Below are 11,782 nucleotides of genomic sequence, written 5' to 3'. Positions count from 1 at the left end.
TGTAAGAAACGCGTTTGTATCTGAATCTCTTAATAAAATTTAAAATTTTGTAAACAAACTTATGTTCTTGACTAATTCAGACACGCTCTTTTCATTGGTGCAAAAAAAATTATTAATTTTAATTATTTATGAATAAAACTGTAGATAACACATTTTTATCCGAAAATTATGGAGAATACATGAAAAGTGCACTATGTGGTAGATAGTACGTTTAAAATTGCTTTGTCGGTCCACTTTCCTATTGAAAGCGTCACTAGCTACATTATTTTCTAACACAATCCTTTATTTCTGTTATATTTTTATTATTATTTTATATTTTATTTTACTTATTATTATATTATATTTTTTAAATTTGAAAGTACCGAACGAAAAATCACGAACCATAGAGGGGCTGATAGTAAAAATGGTTTATAATAATAATAGGAGCAAAAGTAGAATATGTGACTTGAGAGCAAAGAAAATGATGATGTGATTTTTAGATAAATTAATTATATTAATGCTTAAAAAATATTGTCAATAATAAAAAAAACTTATTTTTTTTATTGTTTATACTCCTGCCCTATTGGCCTTACGCACTTCGACGAGAGTCCCCGAGAAATACTTTTTTGGGTTAAGCATAACCATTCTACATATGAAAATTCAATATATTAACCTAATTTTGCGTCTACAGCATAGGGTAAATGCACTAGTAGTCGGACACTTAAGGATACAATCTTAAATTATGCTTTTTTTCTTGAAATAGAAAATATCTACTGTGTTTATAAGCACATTATTAATTAAAGGAGTTCTTCAGGATTAAAAATCATATAAATTTGTTACAAATAGTTGAGTATTTAATAAAATATTAACATTTTAATAAAAAATTACGAATGCTTTAGTAGTCGGACACTTTTTCCCCTTGTTTCTATAGTCGGACATCTGTCAGATATTTTGAATTTATAAAGTGAAGAAGATAATTTTTTAATTGCTATCTGCTGGAAAATGGAATTAAAGCATATTAGAAGTTATTAATATATTATTTAAACCCTATAAGTTTTAATATTTATGATTAATTATCAAAAAAACTTTGTGCCACTCATCGCGCTACTCGAAAATGGTTGTATCTATAGTCGGACACCATGATTTTTAAAACATTAAATAAAATATATATTGTTTAATTATTTTCGAAAATAACACTATTTTAATAAAATATAAACTTCACACATTCGTCTAGTATACTTTTTAAAGTAATTATCACAATGCATTATTATTTATTTGCCAAAAAACACGAAAGTGTCCGACTACTAGTACTGTCCGACTATACCCGCACTTACCCTATATGTGTTAATACAAAATAAAAGCTTTATTTGCAAATTATTTTGTTATTTTTATTTTATTTGCATAATTAAACTTGTAGATAGTGCTCTTTCTTGCGGAAAGTTAATCAAAGTTTGAGAAAAATATGTACGAAAAACGTCACTACATATGTACATAGTTCTCTACTTTTGTGACTTTTGAGATCAGTTTACTGACTAACCTATGTACATAGTGCTCGTGAATCAGGATTTCTGGGGCCAAGTGGGTTGAAAATCCTGAAAATTTTGTATGTAGGTCGTCTCCTTCTGCAGATAGTGACACTTTAAAAAATATTTCTCGAAAATCTCTGTAGATAGTTTAATTAACCGCTAATTATCTTCTAATCTAATTAAAGTTTTTAATTACGAATACGACTATTAGATTCGTCTTTTCAATACCAATCCAACGGTATAAAGAATTCATTTTTCATAAAATATGTAGATAGTGCCTTTTTTAAACTGGACGGCAGTATTGTAGGCTGAATTTAGGGCTTAAAATTTGACAAATAAAAATATTACATCAATAAAAATTATAGCAAAAAGCAATTTTTGAAAAACAAATTATTATAAAAAAATTTTTAATTAGATAAAAAAATCCCCGATTTTTTCTGGTTGAATTAAATTTCCGGCTATTTCTCGGTTTTCCTTCGCGGTTGATAGACACTGTTAAATATATTATTAGTGGAAAGTATAACACGTTTTCGATTCCTACATGGGAATCTACATGGGATCTATTTTAATAAAGGAAACCATAAGGATTCCCATGTAAAACCGTATGGGAAATTGCGACACGATTTTAAGTGATAAATATACTTTAAATAATCCCAAAACAGCCTATATTTCTTTAAAAAAAATCCCATGTAAAATCTACTCTTATTTTTCAAGTAGGTATTGAAATTTTCCACATGGGATTTTACATTTTACCCATTTTTGCTTAACTGTCGGCTGAAAAACACTAAATGTGCCCATAATGCCAACAATAAAAAATCTGACTATGAATCTGAATGATGTCAGTTTTTCAAAATTAAAAATGGCTTATCTAATATGGCAGACATTTAAAAAAAAAATTTTGGATTCGCTTTAAAATTATCACTCGGGGATTTTCGGGGTTGCTGACGCCGAATCCGATGTCAGTTTTTAAAAATTAAAAATTGCGGATCCAATATGGCGGATATTTTTTTTAAAATTTGGATTCGCTTGAAACTTGTCACTCGGGGATTTTCTGAGTCGCTGATGACGATTTGGATGTCAATTTTTCAAAATTCAAAATGGAAAATGATCCAAAATGGTAAATTTTTTTTTTAATTTTCTATTAGCTTGAAAATTACTACTCAGGGATTTTCGGAGTCGCTGATGACGAATCCGATGTCTGTTTTTAAAAATTCAAAATGTCGGATCCAATATGGCGGAAACTTTTTTATCCCACATGCACAAAAATAGCGCTTTTAGATAGCTGACGACAGGGAGTAAAAGTCATTCACTTGTTCGACTGTATGAAAATGGCGACCATTTTCTCCCATGTGCGAAAGTAACAGCTGATAACATGCATTATTTTTGCTTAAGGGAGAAAACGGCCGCCATTTTAATACAAGTCGAACAAGTGAATGACTTTTACTCCCTGCCGTCTGCTATCTGAAATCGCCACTTTTGTGCATTAGGAATAAAAAATATCGTAAATAACATAGGAATAAAGGCAGCCAATTTGTTTACGATGATTTTTGTGACACTCGCTCCGGTCTCGGGGCGCCCTTCACCTCCACTCGTGACACAAAAATTACCGTAAACAAATGGCCAGCTTTATACCCTTGTTGCTTAACCCCTTGGCAGTCGATGACGTGTATACATGTCATGGTCCAGGTGGGCTCAAACTGGCGATGACGTGTATAGACGCAAGCAGATTTTTGGCTACAAAAATACACAGATTTGTCCACAAATTAAAACTCGGGGGTTTTCGGGGTCGTTGATTACGAATCCGTTTTCAGATTTAAAAAATTCAAAATGGCCGATCCAATATGGCGGATGACATCCTACCAAAAAAAAGCATGAAGGCATGGGCAAGATCGAATATCGAAAATATCGAAGAGAACTCGCAGCGCGATTAGGAAAAAAGCATTGGAGAAAGGCATACTCATAAGCAAAGTGCATGTTGCAGATGGAGCTGCGGTTGTCCAATTGTTGGCGCTAACTTTTAAAATGTTGATAGCCTTTTTTGAAATTGATAAAAAATAAATATTTATTTTTATTCATTTTTTAATTAAAAGTAATTAAGAAAATTAAATAAACAAAAAACTTTTTTTAATATTATTAATAACAATGAACATACATTCTAATTCAGCATCAGATAATTAAAACTAGACAAATGGTATATATTTATCAATTTATGTTTATTAAAAAAGAAATTAAAATAAATAAATTGAAATCAATATTATTGAAAATAATAAGTAATTATTAATAATAGTAACAAAGAATATAATTATAATAGGGCAGGAGTTTAAATCTTATATTTAAATGTAATGAAATTAAAGTTATTAGAATTAATTCCAAATTAGGCAGCAAACTAAATTTAGAAATGGCGTAGAACAGTTAAAGATAATTCCCTATTTAATGCTTAGCGTTCGCCAGTTTCATATGCCTTACGCTTATATGTTTGTGTAAGTTTAATTGTATATGAAATTCACAAAGAAAAAAGAAAAATTGTAATTAATTAAAAATTAGGCAGGGAACTGAATTGAGAAATGGCAGAGAACGGCAAAGGAGACGGCCGCTTGCGGCCGTCGACTGCGCTAGTTTTAAAAAATTTATCGGATTCACTTGAAACTTGTTACTCAGGGGTTTTCGGGGTCGCTGATTACGAATCCAATATCAGATTTTGAAAATTTAAAAAGGCGGATCCAATATGGCGGACATTTTCTAAAAATTCATCGGATTCACTTCAAACTTGTTACTCAGGGGTTTTCAGGCTCGCTGATTACAAATCTGATATCAGATTTTGAAAATTCAAAATAGCGGATTCAATATGGCGGACAACATTTTCTAAAATTCATCGGATTCACTTCAAACTTTTTACTTGGAGGTTTTCAGGATCGCTGATTACGAATCTGATTTCAGATTTCAAAAATTTGAAATGGCGGATCCAATATAGCGGACATTATCAAAAACTCGACTGATTCATTTAAAACTCGTTACTCGGGGGTTTTCAGGGTCGCTGATTACGAATCCGATTTTAGATTTTAAAAATTCAAAATGGCGGATCCAATACAGCGGACGACATTTTTACAAACTCATCCGATTCATTTAAAACTTGTTACTGGGCGGTTTTCGGGGTCGCTGATTACGAATGTAGCATAAGATTTTTAAAATACAATGTGGCGTTTCAAATATGGCTAGAGCCATTTTTAAAAATTTATCAGTTTAACTTAAAAGTTGTTACTTGGGATTTAATGATGTCGTAGATTAAAAATGTAATATCGATTTTGAAAGTGTCGGATCCAATATAAGAACAAAAAAAAATAAAAAAACAAAATAAATAAAGGAGTGTAAAATCCGACCGCATACCTCCACGCGGTAAACTCTGGAGTCGTTAGTAACGTAGTATACTTAACAGCTGACTGCGGGAAAAAATGTTGTATTTATTATCGTTTCAAAAGTTTTTCGTAATCAGCAAAAACCCTCTAGTAACGAGTTTTAAATGAATCCGATAAATTTTAGAAAATTTCATTCGCCATATTGGATCCGCTATTTTGAATTTTCAAAATCTGAAATCGGATTCGTAATCAGCGACCCCGAAAACCCCCGAGTAAAAAGTTTTAAGTGAATCCGATAAATTTTAGAAAATTTCGTCCGCCATATTGGAACCACCATTTTGAATTTTAGTTTTCTAAAAAGTTGTCGACATCTTGAGCTCACTTATGAAATTTTGGTCTTGACTGCGAAGGGGTTAATATACTATTAAAAAAAATTTGTTTTTATAGTGAAAGCAGAACAAAATATTTACAAATGCCGGTTTCATAGAACAGCTATAAAGAGAGAGCAAAAATTAAAATTACTTTGAAATGTCCTAACGCATTTCACCTTTCCAATAAGTTCATGGGTAAAGTGGATCTCCACGATATGCCATATTGGATGCGCAATTTAAAATTTTGAAATACTGACATCGGATTCGTTAGCAGCGACCCAAAAAACCCTCGAATGACAAGTTTCAAGCGAATCCAAATTAAAAAAAAATGTCCGACACATTGGATCCGCCATTTTGAATTTTGAAAAACCATCATCATATTCGTAATCAGCGACCCCGACAACCCCCGAGTAACAAATTTCAGGTAATTTGGATGAATTTTTTAAAAAAATCATCCGCTATTTTGGATCCGCCATTTTGGATTTTGTAAAACCGACATCATATTCGTAATCAGCGACCACGAAAACCCCCGAGTAATAAATTTCAGGTAATTTGGATCAATTTTTAAAAAAGTCATTCGCCATATTAGATCCACCATTTTGGTTTTTGGGGTCGCTGATTACGAATCTGATGTCAGTTTTTTTAAAATCCAAAATAGCGGACGAGTTTATAAAAATTTGATTAAATTCGCTTAAAACGTTTTACTCGGGGGTTTTTGGTGACGCTGATTACGAATCCGATGTCAGTTTTTTAAAATTTAAAATGGCGAATCCAATATGACGGACAAGTTTACAAAAAATTGATTGATTTCGCTTGAAACGTTTTACTCAGGGGTTTTTGGTGACCCTGATTAGGAATTTAATATGAGTTTAACATGAACATATTTATCGGATTCGTAATCAGCGACCCCAAAAACCTCCGAGTAACAATTTTTATTAAAATTCATTGAACCCATCGTCTTAATTAACAATTTGTTTATATAATTTATTTATAACAATTTACAAATGATTCTATAACGCAGTTCTACGATTCAGAGATTATAAGATATAAATCAATATTATTTCCCATATAAATATTTTGAGTTTACTTATCAATATTTGAGCGAAAGTGGAACGCCATTTGTAGAAAAGTATTAAAAATGCCAATTTGCAATGTCCAAAAAGACAATGAAAATCTTAAAAAAACAAATTTTTATAGTCATTTTTGTTTTCCCTGATATTGAAAACATAAAAATAGTAGCTTTTAGTGGTTGAAATCTGAAAATAGTACCAAATAAAAAAAATAAATAAATAAAAAATAAAAAAAAATAAATAAAAAAAATAAAAAGAAATAAATAAATAAAATAATACCTAATTGATTTGGATTTGCTTTAACATTTTGTTTTTTAAAAAATAATTTAAATGTAATAATAATAAATTAATAGAAACCCTCTTTATGAGGTGTTTCTGTTTTCTTTTACTTTTTCGATAAAATAACAGAACGACTGTTTGTTTTAATTATTTTTAATTTTTTGACCTGAAGAGGGTACTTAATGTATCGAAACGTCGTCAAAATAAATAAATAAAATTGTTTAAACCGTATAAGGCCTCGTAAAATTTATTACAACAAAATAAATGAATGACGGATGTAAAATTTATCAAAGAAATAAAAGTATAACGTAAAAAAGTAGTAAATAGCAGGTTTTAGTAGATGAGTGCGAAGCCTGCTTAAAATACCATTCTTTATTAAAAATAACCATCTTAATTATTGCATATATAAATACTTACATTTATTTGTATCTTCAATATTAGAGAATTCGTTGTCTTTAAAGCTAATATTATCAATGCTGTTACTGCTTCACAAGGATTCAGCTACTTTCTGAGAAGTACACAGTTCACTTCTCTCTTTTACAACTTTTGGTTTTTCATTTAATTCCGGTGCTGACTCCAATAACTTTTCTTGAACACTTAAGTTGGTTTTTAATCTCTTTTTTGAAGTAAATTTTTCTTTTCGTATATTCTTCAGCTATTTCTTTTGCATTCTTCTTAACATCTGTTGTGTAGGCATACTCTCACTGAAAAAAAATTAATTTAAATCAAATAAAAATGATTATTTAATATTATTAAATAAATATTACTAGACATAAGTATTAAAAATTTATAATATTCAATAACTGTTTATTTTTACCAAAAACAAATTACTTAAGATAAATAAATGGATTAATTGGATTTGATAAATATTGCTTTAAATTAATTATGAAAATTACTTGATTTAATAATTCATGTTTGTATCAAATATTCAATTATTTATTATAATTAATTATTTCAATTCAAATTAATATCCTCTTAATACCGTCAAATAATTTATGGGTCAAAATAAGTGAAACCGGCCACTTGAAAAATTTTTATCTCCAATTTTCAAGTTATCTATGATTTTTAGTAGATATATGAGTACACTTTTTCCCCCTAAAATATTTTTCAAAAAAAAATTTTATTTTTGAAGTAATTAGGTATTGAAGTTTTAGGTCATTTTATTTTCATTTTATTATTACTTTGAAACAAATAAAGATAATAAAGTAATTTTTTTTAAAATTAAAGCTTAAAGTCTATACTTTAAAGATGAAATAAAGCGATTGCTAAAAAATGAAAATTTATAATTGTTATTAACAATTCTTTTAAACAATTTCAAATTGAAGAATGTTCTCAATGTTTTTGAAAGATTAAATTACGATATATTGATGCGCAGTACTATAAGGATTCATTTAAAAAAAAGAAAAATGAGTAACTTCCAATATTATAGAAATTATGTAAATTTTGCTGACAAAATGCAAGCAAAAATTGACTCAAGTTCCTGGAAAAAGATAAAATTGCAAACGAATAAATAAGATCTTCTTTTGTTTTGTTAGAAACTTCACGCTTTCAAGCGGATTTTTAAGATTAAAAATCGATTTTGGCCTGCATTTTGGCAGAAAAATCTACACAATTTCTATAATATTGGAGGTTACTCATTTTTCTTTTTTTTAAATGGCTCCTTATAGTTTTGCGCATCAATATATCGTAATTTAATCTTTCAAAAACATTGAGAACATTCTTCAATTTGCAATTGTTTAAAAGAATTGTTAATAACAATTATAAATTTTCATTTTTTAGCAATCGCTTTATTTCATCTTTAAAGTATAGACTTTAAGCTTTAATTTAAAAAAAAATTACTTTATTATCTTTATTTGTTTCAAAGTAATAATAAAATGAAAATAAAATGACCTAAAACTTCAATACCTGATTACTTCAAAAATAAAATTTTTTTACTTTGAATTTGTGTCTAAAGCAGAATAATAAAAATGACATATCTTCCTCGTAATCAACTACTTCTATCAACCATATATAACTTAAATTCATCGTTTACAAAACAAGTAATTATTGGAGCTGAATTAAAGAGCAATTTATCCATAAAAATTAAGTTAATAAGCAGCCACCCACAAACATCAGTCTCATTCTCAGTACTAGAATGGAAATTTTTCACCACTTTTTATTCAGAAATTAAAATGTTTTTTGATAATAAATCTGAACCTCATGAAATCAACTGTGATACATTTCATCTGAATTTTTACAGCTATTTAAATCATCGCTTTGTGTTAATTAGAAATTCACAAGAAGAAGAATTAGATTTAATACATTTATTTTCTCTGAAATTTGATAGCAGACGACAGGGAGTAAAAGTCATTCACTTGTTCGACTTGTATGAAAATGGCGGCCTTTTTTTACCTTGGGCAAAAAAAAGCATGGGACTAGCTGTATTTTTGCCCTTGGGGAAAAAAGGTCGCCATTTTCATACGGTCGAACAAATGAATGACTTTACTCCCTGTCGTCAGCTATCTAAAAGCGCCATTTTTGTGCATGTGGGATAAAAAATTTTTACCTTTGCAATATATTAAATTAAGTGTTATTAAAACAATTGCAGAAATTGTGTATCAGCGATTTGAACTACACCAACTGACGGCTTTGGAAAAATTAATTGAGAAAAATTATTTTAAAATCTTAGAAAAAGTATTATTAAATAATGAATGTCCATCTCCTGTAAATATAGAAAAGCTATTTTCTGAGATTATGACTTTTCATTTAAAGGAAATTTGTAATGAAGTTTTAATTTACATTCAAAAATATACAAACAAAATATCATGAAAATTATAATGTAAGTATTTCCTTAGTTTTCTTATTGTGTATAAATTTTCTTAATATATAATATACTTAATTTATATCTGTTATAAGTTTCAGAACAATTCTGTCCAGTAGATTTCACAAAGTTTATCCAAAAATTGAAGAAAACCAATTATTGTTTCAAGGAAAAATAGATGATGATTGATGCAAAGAAGAATGAAATTAATTGTGCATATCTATTGTATTTAAAATATATTTTATAATTATATTAATGTGTAATTTTCAAGAAATGTATTATATGGCAAAATGATAATAATGAAATATAAATAGAAAAAAAGATGATGATGTAATAACTTAGAACTATTATATTGAAGGAGAATAAATTTGAACAATAAATATATTTTAATGAAAATTCTTGAATTTATTTATTTCAATAAAAAATTTGTTACATATCCTCATTTATCCAACGATTATGAGAATTATCAAAACCTAACCATTTAACATACATTCGATGACGACGTTTTTTAAATATTTTTTTAATTAAATAAATATCTGGATTTTTAACCTTAGCAATTTCTTCTTCATAAAAATTACCAGCTAAAGGTCGATTTTGATAATCTCTGAGCAAGTATGTTACTGGTGAAGTATTGTTTACCCGATCAATTGTAAAAATTTCTGTTGTCCAGTTGGGTGTGTAGCCTTTCTCAAAAATATGTTTAAGTTTACTTATTCTAACTTTATCTTCTTTTTCAAATTTCGGTTTCTTTTTCGAAGATTTTACAAAGAAATGTTTTATATACATTAAATAAAATTGCCTTTTCATTATTTTTGTTTATATCTTTTGGCTTCATTTTAATGGTTTGATGCTTAGTGTTATTGTACGAGAAAAATAAATCTTGTAAAATATCGAACCATTTGTAACTGCCTTGTAAACTAAATTGCATCCACATTTTGTTTTTTAAGGTACGATTAAAGCGTTCACAAATCGAAGCTTTTAAGTTACTAAATGTAGAATACATATTTATTTTATACTGTTTCATGAGATTTTTAAAATTAATATTGTAGAATTCTTTTCCTTGATCCACATGTAGGTTTTTCGGCACCCGACCTCGGTCCAGCACTGACTTCATTGCAGTTGAAATATCTTCACCAGATTTATTCTTCACAGGAACAGCCGAGGCGAACTTAGAAAAATGATCAATGATCGTTAAGATGTATTTGTAGTTTCTATTTTTCTTTGCATAATATGTTAGCATATCCACGAGGTCGGCTTGCCAAGTGTCATCGATAGCTCGTATGTCAACTTTTCGCCTAGCATAATTTCTTCTAGCTGGTTTATGTAATTCTCTAACTAGAGCTTGCTTTTCTTCATTCATATTTTACAATCAAATTTTTTTTATTTTATTCAAGTGCACTTAGTCGTTTGTCTAACTGAGTAAGGATCTCTTTATTAAGCGCCAACCACTCTATATTTCTCTCAATACTTATTTATAGATTCTGTAAATATTTGTTTATAGAATCTTCTAGCTTTGTTATTTTTATATTATTGTTAAGTATATCAGATCTCATTGATCCTAATATCTCATAAAAATCGTTGACTTCATTGTTCACTATTTTTTTCACAAGGCTCAAGTTAGTTGCATCACCTCCATTTAAAGCTTCTGCAACATTACACAATTTTTTATTTTCAACATTAAAATGTCCTTCTTCTGTAAATTTAAAGCCAACTCCAGGAGGCCCACGAATAGAATTCTCAATTTTTTTAAAAGAACGTCCAAATACGTCGAGAGACATTATTCAACTGATCGGTTTTTAAAGTAATCAACATTAATAAATAATGTTTGCTTCTCGTAATTCTTCAATGATTGATAAAATTTCGTTTGTGTGGCTTGGATTTCCTGCTGTTTGAGACGCTAATAGTAAACGTAGTCTGTCCACTAATTCATTTGGATCATCCCAATATATATAGTCCATTTGATTTTTTTGTTTAGCAAGCATAAACTCAAGTAATGCACCTCCACGAGAAGAAATTTCTTTTTTATGATCATTGTTTATTGTAGGTGAAAATAATTTGCATATGAATCGTTTAAATTTAAACGATTTACTTTGACGAATGTCACTATTAGCTTTATATTTCTTTTTATGTGCGTTTGTCAAAACAAGTATTTTTTTTAAATTTTCCAGATCTTTAGCATAGATCAAAGATTCATCTGGAATTTTTTTAAAGAGCAGTTCAAGTAATCCTTTCCTACTAGAAAACGTTGAATTTGCCACATTTATATAGTTTTCATTAAAACTTATTGGAGAATTACCAAACTTTAATTTGCTATTAGCTAATTTTCGTACACCACATATATTATCGATTTCTTTACTATTTGTATTTAACAATTTAAGATACACTTTTGTTTCGTTATCTAATG

Source organism: Leptopilina heterotoma, unplaced genomic scaffold (genome assembly GCF_015476425.1).
Source record: "Leptopilina heterotoma isolate Lh14 unplaced genomic scaffold, ASM1547642v1 Lhet_132, whole genome shotgun sequence".
Taxonomy (NCBI): domain Eukaryota; kingdom Metazoa; phylum Arthropoda; class Insecta; order Hymenoptera; family Figitidae; genus Leptopilina; species Leptopilina heterotoma.
Note: the sequence above shows the minus strand (reverse complement) of the source record.